Source organism: Heliangelus exortis, chromosome 5, assembly GCF_036169615.1.
Source record: "Heliangelus exortis chromosome 5, bHelExo1.hap1, whole genome shotgun sequence".
In the NCBI taxonomy this organism is placed as follows: domain Eukaryota; kingdom Metazoa; phylum Chordata; class Aves; order Apodiformes; family Trochilidae; genus Heliangelus; species Heliangelus exortis.
The window spans coordinates 15,224,926-15,238,490 of record NC_092426.1 but is presented as its reverse complement, the minus strand read 5'-3'; positions in this window follow the sequence as shown (position 1 = coordinate 15,238,490).

The following is a 13,565-nucleotide window of genomic DNA, read 5'->3' as shown; positions in this document are numbered from 1 at the left end:
CTTTGTTACTGTGATGAGAGATGGGTCACACAATGTTTTCATTGCGACTGTTAACATTCAACCAGTGAGTAACTTTATTGTGTGCTATTGTGTTCCCAAAATAATTATTTGTTGCTTGCCTGTAGGCACTGTGATAAAATCTGAGAGAAGAAAGAAGTCTGGTCTAATTCAAAATACGCTATTATTCAGATGTATTAAAGGATATTAGAAGTACATCTGTCAGGATCAACAGAGCCTGAACCTTTTGGAGGATGCATCAGACCCATCTTTGCCATCCCTTTTTGTTCCTCAGACCACAAAATATTACCCTGTGTCATCTTTTCACAGTGGTTTTTATTTCACAATGGGCTAGGTTTTGAATGTGGGTGTTTTCACTTTTTCAGTTTTTTTGCTGGTTAGTCCACATGTCTGTGCAGGATACAGGGGAAGAGCTTGTGTAAGTTTTTGTTTTCCAAGTTTTCAATTTTTTTTTTCACATTCTGATGTCTTGGGAACAACTGGGAGCCGTTGCTTTGCAAAGCATCCTCATCCATTTCTGTGATGCAGCAGTGGGAGGTAACTGGCATGCAAGGTGCTATGGAGAGATAATTGAGGCCACAGTAGCCAATCTTTGCTAATGACAACGCACTTCAGCTCAGCCTGGCACAGCATCCTCCTAAGCGTGCAGACACACACAGTCTCAGAAGTGTTGGCTGGGAACACTCACTCCCTGGGAGGGAACACACTAACCTGCAATATTTCTCACATTGCTGGCTGCCCCTGGCACCATTTTCTCTGTCTCCATGTTTGAAGGTCCTGTCTTGTTCAGTTGAGCTCTTAGGCCTCTGCTGACACTTCCGCTGTCCATGAGCCCTCATTTCAAATCTCTAGTGCATCACCCCCCAGGAGCTGTTGATTTGAAAAGAAATACACCCAAAGCCCCCCTGTGAGACTGACATTACTTTACATTCATCTCAATGGCTCCAAAGCATTTCAAGATCCTCCAATGAAAGTCATTGCTTAAATGCAAAGCATTATATTGTTAAAAGGTTAAATAATGACAGATTTTGAATGCATATTTTTTGTGACTCAGTCATGAACAATTTGCATATAATATTTTCCTGTACTCAGCATATGCGCCTTCTCATTTAATCCTTCTGATTCAAGCTACTGTAAGAATTCTAAGCATGAATTACAGAAGTAGTAATGCACTGCCTTGCTGTTAACTTTGTGATGGGTAATCCTGATACAGGGAGGAATATTTGTCAATTGTAATGAGTAAAGAGGAAACGCACAATCAGAGGAATCATTTCTCTGTTTATGAACAATCACATACCTTTTGTTTTTCTTGTGTCTTAGGCTATAGTGGCTATCTAATATGAATATTATTTCTTTGGGCTTATTAGGGAATTGCTGGGGGATGAGCTAATATTGGGGCTTCACTTAATAAGACCCTGGGCAAATGATGAGAAACAGACCCAGTGCACGCAGTTTTAAAGAGCAGAAGAGGCAGCCAGTGAGAAGGTATAAAATACAAGCATTAATGGAAAGAGGTAAGCAATTCTCTGTCTTTGAATTATCTTTGAGAAGGACAGCTTAGTTTTTCTTGAAAACACTATGCTATTTACCCAATCAGCTCCTTAGCTGTTATTTTCTGGTTTCCTCTGAACAGATTGACCGTATGACAGCAGCAGTCCTGCAGAGTCACAGCTGTGGGAGAGGAGCAGAAATGCCTTCAGCATCCTGAGTGAGCCCAGGACTGTAGAACACTGTCCAGAACACCAGCTGGTGAGGGTGCAGAGACATTTTCTTCACTGTGACTCCGGAGTCCCAGGGCATTTATCCCTGCCCCCTGCACTGTTTCTGGTGGGCTTTGGCAGGCCTAATCAGAGCATGCATTAGTCTTTTTTCCTTCAGTTGTATAATGCTAGAGCATCATTAGCTCTCAGCTAGTACAGGTCTTGTCCTCCTCATCTCTTCAAATGTAGCCCAGTCATGAGGCATCTTCCCAAGCATCACCTATGAGGAGTTATTAGATCCCATTTCACTGCTTGAATCTGGAAGCTGAACTCACCACTGCCAGGTTGGAAAATAATCTACCACACAGCTTGCAAGAGAGCAAATAAGTGGAACAGAATTATTTTGGTTGGAGTTACTTGGGGTTAGCTGACAAGCTCTCTGGGTATTTTCATGTGCTGGCTTCACTTGGGGTAACCCACTTGCAGTGAGCCACCTGTGTGTGGAGGCACGTTCAGCTCTGCTAACATCCTCTGTCTCACAGTTCAAACTCATTCTCTAACTCAAGTGCGAGAAATGACTGATTCTTCTCTCTCCACAACGAGTTTTAGCTAGAACAAGGTTTTAGGCAAGTTTTAGCTTGAATCATGAACCATAGACTCATAGAATACCAGGCTGGGAGGAACCTCAAGGACCATCTGGTCTTGGCAAAAGCATGGTCTTGTCTTGATTCAAGCAGAGAGTTCTGGTGAGCCAGAACACATTGGCATTTACAGTATGTGAAACTCCATCAGCAACAGGCACTCTGAATATTTTCCATTTGAAAAGAGGGAAAATTTGGGTCAAAGAGCTTTCTCCACTGTCAACCACCTGCTTTCAAAGCCATTCCTCTTTGTGTAGTTTCCATTCTTAACTAGAGGTGAGTTTCAGCTGTTTTAAAATACGCATTCATGCTTCCTTTTCATTTGCTTAAATTATACTCATCCATTTTACTCATCAATATGTTGCCTTGCATACCACAAAGATAATAAACTTCTGTGCCCATAAAGACTTTGGTCAATAACTTTTCTCACATAAATATGCTCATTAACCTTTCTACAGGATGACTTGCACAAGGAAGATGACATGTGCCCACTGGTAGGAAGATAAGAGTCTGAGGTAATTGGATTAGCTGTAATAGAAAAATGGGTGAGCTGCAGGGATGGAATTCACCCAGGACTGATTTGGAGTACAAGAATATCAGAGTGCTGCAAATCTAATAAAAAATGGTGCTTGTTAAGATGGCAGTTCAGGGGCAAGTGTATATCTAACACTGAATCTGTCTACCATCTATAGGACATAGCATGCCACACACTTATAAACCCTTACATACAGTATTTGATGAAAAGACCTATATATATTTATATGTATATCATGTATGTATATCATATATATATCTCATATATACACCTGTGACTTGCACACATTAACTGGATAAGGTAAACTTGCTCAGTTCTATTCACCTGTGAAGATCACCAGTGCCCTATGTTAAAAATTGAAGTCTCTGCTATGTTCTCCATCTCCCTCTTTCCAATGACTTGCTCCTCCTCCTTCTGACAAAAAAAAAAAAAAAAAAAAATCAGCTTTCCTACTGATCTTCCCAGAGCAGAGAGAGTTATTTCCCACAGTGGTCTCCAGGACCTGCATGTAGCTCATTTAGACCTGGAGTTTCATGTTCAGTCTTATGGAAGGTGACCCTTGAGTTGGGCCTCCAGGGCCTCTTGACAAGTGAACTCAGCTGGCATTGTCCTGGTGTCTGCCCAGAGCTGCATTGCCAGTGATCGAGCCATTGATTCCAAACTCTCTTTACCCTGTTTCACTTTCATTCAATTTATAGTTGTCTCTGATAGTTGAGATTAATGTGGATTTTATTTTATGAGCGATCATGGCGTTTATTTGCAGAGTATTTATTGCTCCAGCAAGACAGAGGAGATTAATCACCTTTGAAAAAAGAAGTCTTGTTTTGTGCAATGGGCTCATTAAGTTTGTGTAAACTCTTCAAAAGTTCCTATTTAATCTCTGCCTTGGGTTAAATCCTGTGAAACTAGAACTGGAGCAGTAAAAGTGTAGTAAGCAATACACAGGGCAGTCAAATACACAAGAAGCAAGTTCATGCTGCCTCCCTCTTTCAGGGGTACTCACCTCTTACTTTCTACAGGCTCTTATATTCTTATTCTGTGCAAACTGAATAACATATATTCACTTTTATTCACTTTGTTTTGTGAAATATATATATATTTCATATATAACATACCCACAGGTCTCTCTTGAATGGAATAGATTTATTTATATGTTTATTTACATTGCTATATATTGATGAATTTGTTTTTTAAAAAAACCACTCAGCTGCAAATGGCTCTCCACACAAAAGGATGAAGATTCCAAAAACAGCTAATGATTTTGAGCAGTATTGCTGAGTGGTCAGCATAAGACAACAATGCTAATGTCATGGAGATTTTTGTGGTATACCTCAAAAGTGATGAGTTCATTCACCAAAACATTTTTAGAATATCATTTATGTCTTCTGTATTACACCAGGTCAGCACCAGTCTGACTGCTTACATTTTTGAATCTTTTTCCTCCCAAGCACATACCACTCTACCCATTTCTCTATTTCAGCACCAGCATTGACATCTCATTCTGGCTATAGAATTGGTCATTGTGGAGTTGCTTTATAGTAAAAACTTCATTTTATTCTCTGTTAGGAACTGATGGTTTGGTATTTCTTGTGCTGCAGTCAGTTTTTGTGCCCATTAGGAAGTGGCAGAAAAAAATGTGCCTCATTACCTTGCTTAGTAAATGTAGTAAGAGACCCAGGCTGTGTCACCCAGAGTGCCACCTTCATCTACTACCTGCATGTTCCTGTGTGTATTTTGCCTTTCCACTTTGCAGTCTGGAGTGACTGTGAAATTCTTTCCTGTAAACAGTAGTTGCTGCTACTGCATATACAGCATCCAACAGCTCCATGGGGCTGTTGCTGTGCTTGTAAGACTTTCCATTAAATAAGTAAACACAAGTTTTCAAATAAATAACAGATCACATCTCTTTGATGGCAGTTTACAATGGAAACCCACCAATCTTCTTTGTTTCTAAAATTTTCATGTCTGCAATCCTGGCTATCGAAATACTGGAGACAAACCGGTGTTTATTTAGAGATATTCGTTCATTCAGCTCCTTTTGATGAATACCCCAAAATGTCATGTTTGATTTTGCTTCCAGCTTCTCACAGAAAACCTGCCTGTTCCAAGAGGACCTGTTGGGTTTAATTAAATAACCATTTGATGAAGGGTTTGTTTCACTATGATTCAGCAAAGCAGAGCTGCCTTCTTCGGCAGCTCTGAAGAATAAGAATCAATCCCCTTCTTACCCCAGCACCATCCCCATTCTAATCTCTGGGTATTTAGGGACATCATACCTACTTGCAAAGAGAATACTGTAAGCTTATTGCTCAAGACTTACTAGATGTATATCATTTCAGCTTCTCTGTGCTCAGAAGACCAACTGGAGAAGTCTGCTAGTTTGCCAGATAGGACAAATAGCTAAACACAGGAACTGAACTGCACCTATAACCATCATAAATCCAAACCTTTCATGTGCTCATAGCAAAAGCCAGGAGAGAAAAGCCCCTTTCTGAACAAAGCAGAAAACAGAACAAGTATGAGCTGAAGTGATAAATTATGGAGGACGTCATGGTGAGAAATCAAATCTCTCTAAATATTTTTAGCATGCTCACTTTCCTTTCAGTAGCTCACTAGGAGGTTCAGTGGTCTTACCTGATTAACACATCCCCGACTGGTGAGTGTGCAGGAATGGAGCAGCACTGGTTCCTTGGTTAATAATGTCTTCTACAAAATGGTGAAAAAAAAATCCACTGTTACGGATCATAGCTATAAATCAGTTTTCAAATGTTCCCAACTGCATGTAGAATCTGTCATATTTTGGAGTCTCATCACAAGTTATCGTTACTGGAAATGAAACATGGAGTTTCTCATGCATTTGAGCTTGCTTACTTTCATTTGTGGCTTTTCCTTGAACCCTTTTTTGGATCCTAATATTTCTAGGGTTATTTTTGATAAATCTAATCCCTCTGCAGCACTGAGTGATTTCCTTATTTTGAACTAAAATCTTTTTCACAAGCAATTCCCTATAGAAATGTTCCTTTAAGTTTTATGTCTTAGCTCCCACAGACAGAGGATGCTGTTACTTCTGAATGGAAGAGGCTGTCACCTAGGAGGTCACCTAGTATTGCTTTGCACTGTGATGGCCTGAGGAGACAGGATGTCTTAGCTCACTGCCCACCAAAATACAGGATTTGGAACCTGGGATTTTGATCCATTCAGTGGCACTGGGGACATTCACAGCAGAAACCAGAGCCACCTGCTCAGAGAGTCAATGTGTAGGCATACATACTGCATGTGCAAATCTACATCATCAAGCACAAATCAAGCTGAAATTCCATCCTTTGAATCAGGGTCTCTTCAGACACCACGAATCAGCCTCCTAAATATGGAAACAACTCCAAACCCAATCTATTTTGAATATGTTGGCCTGGCATTTCTACTGCTATTAGAAATGGTATGTGAACTCACAAAAAAATCATAGAATACCAGGTTGGAAGGGACTTCAAGGATCATCTGGTCCAACCATTCTAGGTAATGACATTGTTTAGGTGAGATTGCCCAGCACCCTGCCAAGCAAAGCCTCAAAAATGTCCAGAGCTGGGAAATCCACCTCTTTCCTGAGGAGATTATTCTAATGTCCCATGTTCTCATAGTGAAAATTTTCCTTCTGGTTTCCAAAACAAGTATATAATGCCTTGCACTTCAGGTGATTTCAAAGGCAGGCATGGAAGAAAATATAAAGAGCATGTACTACTTCTCAGTGATCTCTAAAACACACAGTTAAAACAGAAACCTTTATGTTTTGTGAAGGGGAAAACATCAGAAGTTAAAGATGCAAGTTGCAGAGAAAAAATGCACTTCAATGCAAAAAAAAAAAAAAAAAAGGTTATTCTAAATATTGTAATCCTAAAATTGGCATTACTCACCACAATCTTGGGAACTGTTCAGAATTTATAACCTTGATAACTTTAACTACAGCAATATATATATGTGGATCAATTTTTAATATGTGCAACTGCAAATCTGACAGAGATAAACCCTTCAATGAATCACAGGTTCAACTTCTTCTTTGAAGTTAACAGTCATTTCACTAGATTTCAAAAAAACACCTTGCCATGATTTAATGCTATAAATTATGAACTATTCAAATTGCTCACTGAAAATGTATTATTTAAAGATGCACTTTAGAAGTAAGCAAATGTAAGCAAGCTGTATATTTAATGGGTTACAGATTTCATTCCCTGGAGACCATTTCATACTAGGAATTATCATGCTAACTTGTCAGTGTGATCTAGGGGCATGAGCAGGAGTGTAGATGTTGGTGGTTATGAGGCAGGTGGCCTGTGACCCTGAGAGAAACATTTCACCTCTAAATTGTTTTTTCACCTGTAAAATGGAGAATGGGAGTAAAGGATTGTACCTGCCCTGGAGTCTGCACTAACTTAATGTTCGTAAAACTCTTTGAGGGTAGAAAACATAAAAGGTGCCACTTATTTCTACTTATTTTTTTCAAGGAAGGGTTAGATCTTCAGATTTACATTTTTAGGTTGCTTTTTATTTTGCAAAGAGGCTTTAAATCTGCCCTCACAGGGCAGCTTGCAGGAAACTCTGCACAATGTAAACCTGCCTTTCTATTAATTTTTGCTGCAGTTAAGCACTTACAGAAATATCCATCTACCTTTTTACTTGAAAGTTTTAATAAAAGACTTACAATAGGAGAAAGGAATCAGAATCCATGTAAGAAAACCAAAGTTTCTCCATTTTTGCCTAAACCAGCCTCCCAGTGTATCCCTCACACTTGCTGCTCTAACTGGCACTTTGGCTCACTCATTCTTATTGCATTATAGAAGTCCTAGATCATTAATCTCCATTGCTGTTTCCTAACTCCTTGAACTAGTAATTGGCACTAGTTAACTGGCTGTCCTCTTGGTTGACTGATTCATGCATATACAGACAACCCTCAAAACCTCTGAACATTTTTAGTATGTCACTCTTTTCAACCATGCAAGCTGAAGCTGTAAGTTCACTCCTGACCTTCCCATCATCAAAATTTCTGGCTTAAATGTTCTGTGGCTGAAACTGAACTGCTGCACACGCCATCTTCTGGCTATGTATATAAAATTTAGTTCCACTAAAAAAATTATCCGGGGCATTGTTGGGGTGGGTTATTTTTCTTTATTTTATTTGTTTTGTTTTTGGTTTTTTTTTTTTTTTTCATATTTATCCATATATGAGGTTTGAAGCATGCAAAAAAGAGATTTTTTTTTTTTTTTAAAGCAGGACAGGTCAGATGTTGAGTGTTCATGAAGCAGTGATTAAAACCGCAGCAGGTAAAGATTGTGGCATGAAGAACATCTTAGTAAAAAGAGCACTGATTATGGTATGAAGAACATCTTAGTAAAAAGAGCACAGGTTCAAATACCCCATGAGTGATCTGCTGCCACAGGGCAGTGCAATACTGAATTCTTCATCCTTCCCCTTGTTCTTTCTTGCTGTAGTTACAGGGCACCTGATGACTGCCTGGAGGGTCCTGTGCAGTCCAAGATGTTGCCTGATTGCACACCTTGTAGACTTGGTCAATTTTGATTCATATTGCCCTCCAAAAGAATGCAACTGGTACATTAGAAATAAAAATGTCTTCTGTGCTTGATTAGTGTTGGCTCTTTTGAAACCCAGACTGATGGGTCATATGCTTTGAGTCTGCCACCTCTTTCTTTTCTCAGCCATAAAAAGCCTTTCAGAAAGTCAGATTTAATAGCAAAACATCACTGAAACAGGGACTAACACCCATTGCGTAATTGTAACCTCTGTCCATGGGAGTTATGTGCTAGGATGACAGGCTCTGCATTTATTTATTCTTCCAGTGGCAGTGAGACTATCAGAGAGCAAGGGTCCCCTTGGGACTGCTGCATCTGCTTCCTAACTGGGGTGTTTAATAGTCTCTACCACAGGCCTCTTAAGGCTGAATGCAAACAGTGCCCTGATAGCCTGAAACTGTTCAGCCAAAGAACAGTCAAATCTTTTGAATGGTATTGTTATTTTTAATACACTGGCCTAAGACTTTTGGGTGAGAAGAAGTAGTTGCTTAGTACTAGGAGGCTCAGGCACAATTTGGGATCCATCCCTACCTATTAAAGTAGAATAATTTCTATATTCTATATCCAGGATAATGAGCAGAAATTACATTTGCACTTACGGAAACGAATGGCCTTTCTTTTATAATTGGTTCCTTCTTGAAGAAAACCTGTCGACACATTCTGTGAATGTATTTCACCCTAATCCAGCCTGGAAACACCTTAGTGATAGAATTGTCCCCCTGCAATTCTTGATCTTCAGGGGACTTCATCCTATAGTCCTAGTGTTCACAGTGTGCTCCCTGTGCAGTGCACTGACAGTATCCAATAGGGTTAAAGATTTTGAGAAGATTGTGATGTTTTGCTGCCAAAGGTGCTGTTTGCACTGGTACAGAATTTATGCTTTAGAAGACCAAAAAAGAGAGCCTTTAAGTCCACAAAAGTCCTCCAAACATTATCTGCCTGATGTCCAACAAATAGTTAAGATTTAAGGTTCGGAATCAAAATAACCTGCCACCTTTTGTTTTACTGAAAGGTGATTTAAAAAAGAAAAAAAAGGAAAGGGAAAAAGGGAAAAAGAAGCTTGTACTTCTTTCTGCTTCTGTTTGATGGCCAAATCTTGACAAACATCTATTTCCATCTTGCATCATCAAAGTCACACATTAGGCATGTGCAGACATTGCTTCAGTTACCAACCTGTTTTTTCTAGATGTCTTTATTATAGCTCCCATAAAAGCTTTGTAAAGCTCAACTGCCAGCCTGCAAGATGCTTCATGCTGGTTGCTATTTCCACCTTTCCACCTCTATATTCTCTGGAGGACAGAGGGTACATCAAGATAATAGATAGATGGGACTGCAGTAGGGTGAGAGGAAAAAAAAATTATAGACCTCTCAAAAACAAAGGTTATTTAAGATGTGGATTAAAAGTATAGTAATTTATAGCTATCTTATATTCAGCATGGCTTATTCCTTCTTTTCATGTGTATTCTACCACAGCAGTAAGCATCCAACTAAACACTTTTAATTCCCATTTTTTTTAAAATTGCTTTTATTTGCCAGGACATTGTGCTGGGTTTTGTAGCATATCTTAAACAGAAGGTCATGGTATAGATATCTGACAAAGCAGAGGAGTCGTGTGGAAGGACTTGTTTATTAATTTTGAAGAAGAATGTGGACACTAACAGCCAAACAAGCTGATGCCCAAGGGAAAGAGGACATACTGAGGGCAAAACCTTGACTGTGGTAAACATAACCAGAAAATTCTTGGTTTAGAGATAACTTCAAGGAGGAATGGATTAGTCCTCAGTCTAGAAGGTCACAACTTAAGTACCTGTGCTATTTTACAGCACAGAGGGAGCACAGAGCAACCAGCTATATGTATATCCTCTTACCCCAGCTTCATATATCACCTCTTACCCATCAGAGACTCCAGAGAGACTGTATTCTTGCAACTTTGTGGAAAAGAATACGAGACAACTGGTACACCAGCAAAGTGTCCTGACAGATGTGCTTAAATTAAAAAATATATAAACAGGAGCTGAACAAGGCAAGGGGATACAAGTCTTCTTTTCTAGGCAGGGTTACTAAGAACAACTGGCTGAAACAACACTGTTTTTTTGCCGAGATTCTTGCTGCCCTATGAACCTGTCAGCCAAGTTACCAGAGCAAGTACAGAGAATCAATAGGGGGTTTTTTTGCCAAGGGGAAGAGTCAACACTTATTCTTCCAGCTCTGGCAGCTGCTTTTTAATATTCTGCCCTTTGACGTAGTGTCAAGGCCTATCATAGGCATGTTGTGGTCTGATTACTGCCTTGTAGGATACTCAGTATAGGAAGAAGGAGAAAACTAAAGAGCCACATCATCCCCAGCTTCCTTAAGTACGGGACAATTTTGATAAAACTTCATACTTTAGAGGGACAGATGGGACTGGGTGAAAAGGCTCCTCTCACTCCTTCCTCTCTTACATGTTTGACCATCTGGCAGTGTTCTTATTCTGAGGAGGTGCCCTCAGTGGAGTTCTGGAGAGGTCTTCTTTCATAATTTAATATATCTGACTAGATAATAAGATATGGTCCAGAATGACCACTAAATTAATAATTGTAGGCTACAGTTCCAGGCTATGCTATAGACATGTATGAGCTTGAATGTGCCGGTTTGCCTGAGATTTAACACAAGTAAAACCAGGGCAAGGACTCATGACATTGACATCTTTCCTCCCATTTAATCATCACAGTTCCTTAAAAAACAGTAAGTAATAATACATTTGATGGAGCTTGCCTTGCAGGCCTTACAAATATTTGCTTTTTCTCAACTCAACTGTGTCTTGAAATGCTATGTACCTTTACAAGAGCCCAGTCAGAGGTAGGCAGAGAATTTACTTTGTAATGATTATTCTTATTACTAAATGCCACCTTGTAAAACAATCACTCATAATTTGACTTCATTAAACATTCTTTGGTTTACATCTTTAATTCATTAACCTTGACACTGTCGGCGTGTTGCCACAATCAAATGCAACTTATTCTGTGCTGTGTAGTGAGAGCTGAGGGCAGGTGTCACACTGGGCTGTCATCTAATGGACCTGAAGCACCTGTTAAATGTAATGATGCACTGTCCTGGGTAAAGGGATCTAGCAAGGAGAGAGGATGCCTGTGCTGGAGATGAGAAGGTATATGTCCAGGTGCTGGGCATACCCAGAATTTTAATCCCAGTTTTACCAAATATATGCCTGGCAAATTTTCAAAAGCCCAGAATGATTCCACCCTCGAGCTACAGCTAACCATGAATTCACCACGGACCTGTTTTGAATTTGCTTACTTGATGCTGTTCTCAGAGGAGGAGAGAACAGACATAGAGGCTTTGCACAACATCTGCTGTACTTTTCAAGCTGCAGATAATAAGTGGATAATGCAAAATGATATAATTTGCATCAGAAAGATAACTGAGAAGCCTCTTATACATATTACACATTTAGCCCTTTAATGTTAGAACAACAGAGGAATGTTTAGGGCAAATTCTGCATTTTTGCTTTTTTTTTTTTTTTTTTTAGTATTTGTTGACAAAACAGCTGACAATTGCAGATCTCTGGCACCTTTTTTCACATTGTCCTGCCTGTGACCAGCCCCAAAAAGTCTTTGCAGAGCAACATGGGATACCTTAAGCCCTGGATCCAGATATTTGGAAAGGGTAGCTTCTTCAACTCAGGGAGTCAAAAGACCCTACCTAGTGCTGCCAAAGCAATAAAAAGCACTTGGATACTTATTTTCACAGTCTTATTATAGGTAAAAGTGACAGAACTGCTCAAAGCTATCCTAAACATTTTTTCTCTGTGTTACAAGCAGACCTGGTTTTGAAGGTGATGATTACGCTGACTTCCCAGCAGAAGCTCAATCAAATCTGGGGTTATGTGGTTTCCCTCCTGACTGGACTATATTGCACTGCTGGTGTTATTTTATAGTGGTTTTGTGGGCATGAATTTACCAAGTGCTTTCCAGTTGTGCTTCCCTTCTGTGGTTGTGTCAATCCAGACTCCACCAGCAAGAACACCCCATCTCATCTGGACTTGTCAGCTGGCTTCACTCCTGATTTTCTACCCAGAAAGCCAAAGCAAACACAGTATACTACAGGATTTAGGCCATGTCAATAGATTTTAAGAGCCATCCTTTTCAGTATTAGCTATGCTCAAGAGGTGGCACAGTGAGAGGAATGCACCCCATCCTGTATCTAGGCTGTGGTAAATAAAGTCAACTACTAGGCAGCTCCTGCCATGTGTTCAAACAGAAGAATAACACAGCACTTTCAGCTCTACAAATCATGTTTTTAGTTTCAACTTCTTCACCTTCTCTATGGCCCATATTACAAGGGAGCAGTAACATTTCCACCAGCTACTAGGCTTTTAAGAAAAAACCTTAGTGCTGTTTGAAATGGTTAAGAAGCATTTGTCTTTCTTATAAAAATGAAAACCTCAAAACAAAATAGACCAAAAACCCAAACAAGGAAACAAAAAGCCCAAACAAACAGAAAAAAACCCCAAAACCCCCAAACAAGTTAAAGATTGTAAATTTTACACATGAATAGTATACTTAAAGGAATCAACAAGCCCTTCTGTTATCTAAGCTACTGTTTCCAGAACTCTAGATTCTTATCAAGCTTATAAATTCTTATTACTGCATCTGAATCAACATACATTGCTAATAGCACAGCCCATTAGCTTTTCTGATTAGTACCCATTTGATACCTATTTATTAACTTCACTCTGGTGCCTGGCCAGAGCCGTCCTTAAAATATCTCCTCCAAGTATTCTTTACCTTCTAGTTGCACCAATTAATATTCCAGTCTGCCTATCACCTATCAAAGTTTCAGCTGGAGGCCTAATGATATTTTATTGCTAGTGATTTGTCCAATTCAAGCTATGGAGCAGCAATCAGTGGTCTAATGACAACACAGATATTTATCATTGCAAATAATGGACCTAACTTGGGCTTCACCTCCTCACTCAGAATATTGTTGGCTTACACCACTATGCACAAAATCAAATCCCCAATTCCAGAGGATTTCCAGGGAGCTGAGCCTACTAAGTCAGTAGAAGAACTGGCTGCAAGGTGACTTAACTGAA